At 33.3% G+C, this 4,959-nt stretch overlaps 1 long non-coding RNA gene across 1 annotated transcript; it reads right to left on the bottom strand.

Moving 5' to 3' along the window:
* Positions 1 to 1,054: 1,054 nt before the first annotated feature.
* LOC122021966 lies at positions 1,055 to 4,610 on the bottom strand. The gene is made up of 3 exons (XR_006122728.1): positions 4,184 to 4,610; positions 4,047 to 4,106; positions 1,055 to 1,308 (listed from the first exon to the last, which is right to left on the bottom strand). It is a non-coding gene; the product is annotated as an uncharacterized LOC122021966 (long non-coding RNA).
* Positions 4,611 to 4,959: the final 349 nt, after the last annotated feature.

Raw genomic sequence — 4,959 nt, 5'->3', positions numbered from 1 at the left:
CCGAGCTTTAAGGATCTGGATCAGTCCTGCAGAGGCTATAAAAGGAGCCTCGGGGAGCAGCTTCGACAACAACGAAAACAGAACAACATGTGCTCCTGTGCGCTGCTCCGAACGCTTCAACAACGCTCTGCTGTTCCGACAATCGATGACTACTTTCTTCATTTTGTATTGTCGGTATAATCATACTTTTTCTGTACTTATATTTACATTCCTGTAAAGAATTTCGGATCTATAGTGATTGCCCAACGAAAGCGATCAACGATCGCAGGCCTTGGAGTAGGAGTCGCCACAGGTTCTGAATCAAGTAAAAGAAACAGTGTTAGCATTACTTCTGTGTTTATTACTTTTCCGTTGCATATTTACTCGAACGTTTTCAAAAACAAAATAGCCATGAGCGCTATTCATCCCCCCTCTAGCGCGTCTCAATCCAATAATATATTTTAGTTATCATTATTACTTCTGAAAGATAGGTACACAAAACTCTTGTTTTGACTACTAGAATTATGGTCTTTAAGGACACACATAAATGCCCTTATAGTATACTTTTAGTGACTCTAAAGCTATGATGACACCACCAAAAAATATATTGATATGCGATGTTAGCATAGCCCGTCTAGTATTACTGACATTTATATAATGTCATTATAAAATAGTTATGCTAACTTCAAAAGTGTCTTAAATATAGGAATATAATGACAATCGAAAATGTTACGAAAACATATTTCATGAACATTTATGCATGCCTTTTTATTATGTAAATAAGGACAAATATAAATATCACCTAAACTAATTTATATTGACAATTATAAATCTTTTAAATTTTTAGATAAGGACAATAAATTATGTTAGTAATGATAATTTATAAGGGTATTTTAAATTGTCATCTTATATAATCTATAATGACATTATGAAATATTAATTATAATATTTTATAAAAACAATAAATAAAAATATTTAGAATACACCGCAATAAATTAATAATATTTATTCTGAACACAAAACATTCATCACATAATAGAAAAAGTTACACATCATCACAATTTAACCATCATCACAATAAGAATAGAAACATTTTATATCCAAAATATCCAATTCATTTGTCATATCATCATATATAATTCATCTCATCATCACAAAAGTACAAATGCATTACTAATGTAAAAGCATTGAATCCAATGCTAACTAATACTAACAAATCATTGAGTTTTAAAACTAACAAAGTCTTATAAAATAAAAAACCAACTAATTTATTATCAACCATCTTTAACTATCTTAAACCATCATATGCAAAATCCAAGTACCTGTCACCTACAAATACAATCAATAAATTTGTATAAGTAAATTAAACAATGAAAATATAAACCTAATAAACATAATTTAAAAGATTGAAAATCATACCGAATGAGAAACATATAAAGTAGTATTCTATATGCACTAATAGAAATCTTTGCATATTGTCAACTGCAAATACATTTCATATTTATTTAAAATTTTAATAACATGATAAATATAAAAAATTAATAATATTTCACTAAAATGTTTAAATCATATCAAATGACAAGGCCAAGCTATCAGTCCTACAAGTGTATCCTCAAACCTTTGTAAAAGATCATAAGGTCTAATTAAATTTTCTTCGGGTTCTAGAACAACTAGTACTTGTACTTCACACCAATTTGGTCCTAGTTTTTGTCTCCCTACTATATTATTTGGATCCATATTGAGGAGCACTCCTTTTGCCACAGTTTTTGTTGAATCAAATAAACTTTTGATCAAGACAGAACTTCCAATCTACATGAAAGTGAAAGATATAACAACAATTTTTCATGATGTGTAGAATATATAATAAAATAGAAATTTAAAAAAAAAAATCTTACCCGTAAGGTTGGACGAGATGGAATAGAACCTTATGGATTGCTACTCGATGAAGTGTGTTGACTATTATTACAATTTGGAAGAGGATTTGTGCTTGATTGTTCAGAAATCTTTGTTTCTAACATTGTAATATGTTGGCCTTGCTTTTTGATTTGTTCATTCATCTGTTCTAACTTTGCATTTTGTTCCATAACTAGTCGATTGCATGTGCCATGGCTAGGAACTACTCCCCATAAATCAAATGGGCTAATTCCATCACCAAGCATACGTACTCGACCAGGTTTATCTGGTCCCATGATTTGAGCAAATATATCATTCGGGCTCACATGATCATTATAATCTTCAGGAAGTTGATTTTCTAGTTCTTTCATTGCAGCCTTCAAGACATGTTAAGATTTAGTTAATACATAATGATAATTAAAAAATACTTTAAAATAAAATAAATGAAGAGTATAAAACATCTTACCAATCTTTCTTTTACAATATTACTTGAGGGAGTTCCATTATCATGAGTAAAATATGCATGAAATAATTCAACTCGTGTTGGAGGATGTCCCTTTTTTTTTTTGCTGAAATATATTTGGTTACTAATTTCTATAATCAATGCACATAAAGAATATAATATGATAAAGTGATCTATCAATGTTTGTTGCACTTGAGAAAAAGATGTCCTTCCCGTGGTTCGATTCATTATCCTTTGCTTTCTTACATTTTTATTCTTTTCACTTCTTTCCTAATATGTTAAATTACACATAATACATAAAATAAAAGTCTACTAACATTATATTCTAAATAAAAAAATACATACCTTTGATTTTTCTATGTTCCAAAAAGCAACTAGTCTCATATATTGTTCTACTTGAGTTTTTTCATCTCTTTGTTGTAAAAGAATTTGAATTGACAACTCAGGATCATAGTACTTTCTTTTTAGTTCAGACTTCCAATTTCTCCATTTTTTTTCTATTGAGAGGATCTCATTTCTACAACTCTCAAGTTGTTAAGTCAAATATAAGTGCAAGCATAGCAATCAACAATCTATACTATGGTTTCAAATCTCCTGCTCTACAAGGTGGATCGATCAATCTCATTTATGCTTCTCTTAATTCTTTTCATTCTATTTTAGGTACTTTGCTCCAATCCATTACTGTGTGTGCTGGAATTCTGATGTGCTGTAATTGTCACCGTGCTAAGTAAAGCTGCTGTCCGTGTGAAGCTGAGTTTGGAATTGCTGTCCGATTTTGATGTGTTCTTGATATGCTGGAATTGTCACAGGCCGTGCTGGATTTCTTGTAGCTGCTGTCCGTGTGATGAAGGCTAGATGGAGCTGGCTGGGTTTCTATAATGTCATATGTTGATGAAGCCAAGTCGGTGCTGTCTTCTTAAGAATGCTGTGGTGTTTTTTTATTTTGTAATTGTGTTTGTAATTGTTTGATTACATGTCCTTGTGATGTTGGTGAGGTGTAAGTGTGAACACAAATCCGCATGTTGGAATTGTGTTTGCACGTTGGTTATTTTAATGTGATGATGGCTGGTATCTTGCATGCTCTCATGTTGCATGCAAGTGAGTGTGGAGTTTTACCTCAACTATTGAGGAATCAACTCCCATGATTTTGTAAGTTTTGACAATTAGGATGAGTAGAAAACTGACTTAGTAGAAGTCTCCAACTCAGCCATAATAATAAGGTAATTTCATAGAACCAACACCTCTATGTTATATTGGGAATAAGCATGAGATGTAGAGGTGACCAAGTTCAAGAAATTAAGAATCTCTAAAAGTCTCACAAGATCAAACATTTGTACTCTTCTTGTGCAAAGCAACTAAATTATGATCACAACTACAAGCGATACAACCACTCCATGGCTCTATTGTCGAACCTTTCAAAGGATGTCTTTAAGCTAGTTATGTTTTGTGCAAAGCACAAGATATAAGGGTGAATTTACTAATGAAGTACCTTTAGGTGATGAGCAAGGTCATAGCTGACATCATTAGCCAAGTGGAGCAAACTAAAGAATCCTTAGATCTCATAACACTCACTAAGATTGAACACGTTACATAAGAAATTACATAAGAAAGAAACATATCCATCAAAATTCAAAGAAAAAAAACCAAACACATATACAAGTGAAGCTTGTTAGATAAGGACTGAAACTTAAAAAACTATTATTATATATACCTATTTGATTCGATTATGTAGAAAGAAGCAAGGTGACTATCAAAACTTCCAATCCACAACCTAAAAAAAACAAGAAATTAGTTAGGAGCATATACAATACAAAACTTCCAATCCATAACATTAAAAAAACAAATTACAAATCACGGTGAGATATGCAGATTAGGGAACAGCGACGACAAGAATGAGTTTGGGAGGAGACAGGCAGAATCACGACGTGTAGGCAGTGCTGTGGAGGAATCGTGGTGGAGCCCGGCGGCGGCACAGGTATGCGTGAGCGTGGGTGAAGATCCCAGTGACAGTGAGAGCAGATTAGGGAGAGGGGCGGCAACGAACGAGAGCAGAGGGAGGAGAAAGGGAGAGGAGCGCCGACGAGAGCAGATTAGGGGGGAGCAAGGAGAAAAGCAGCGATGACGAGAGCAGCTAAGGGAAGAGAAAAGGGAGAGGATCGGAGCGGCGCTTAGGGTGGGTGAGCGGCGAGTGAGAACAGAGGAGAAGGAAAATCGGCGTGTGATGAGGGAAGGGGTTAGCGTTAGGGTAGGGGAAAAAAACAAAAAACTTAATTATTAAGTGATTATTAGGATGGTATATGGTGATATTGGTGAAATTTGTCACTATATATTATCTAACATAATATTTTTATATTTAAAATGATCCGTTTTGATAAATGTCATTAAAAAATATTTATAGTGATATTTAAAATTAAATGTCATGAAGAAAATGTCGTAATAGGCTATATTTCTAGTAATTTCTTCATTTTGTATTGTCGGTATAATCATACTTTTTCTGTACTTGTATTTACATTCCTGTAAAGAATTTCGGATCTATAGTGATTGCCCAACAAAAGCGATCAACGATCGCGAGCCTTGGAGTAGGAGTCGTCACAGGCTCCGAATCAAGTAAAAGAAACAGTGTT

Source organism: Zingiber officinale, chromosome 9A (assembly GCF_018446385.1).
Source record: "Zingiber officinale cultivar Zhangliang chromosome 9A, Zo_v1.1, whole genome shotgun sequence".
In the NCBI taxonomy this organism is placed as follows: domain Eukaryota; kingdom Viridiplantae; phylum Streptophyta; class Magnoliopsida; order Zingiberales; family Zingiberaceae; genus Zingiber; species Zingiber officinale.
The sequence above is the reverse complement of the archived record's forward strand: the minus strand, read 5'-3'. Positions and strand labels throughout refer to the sequence as shown.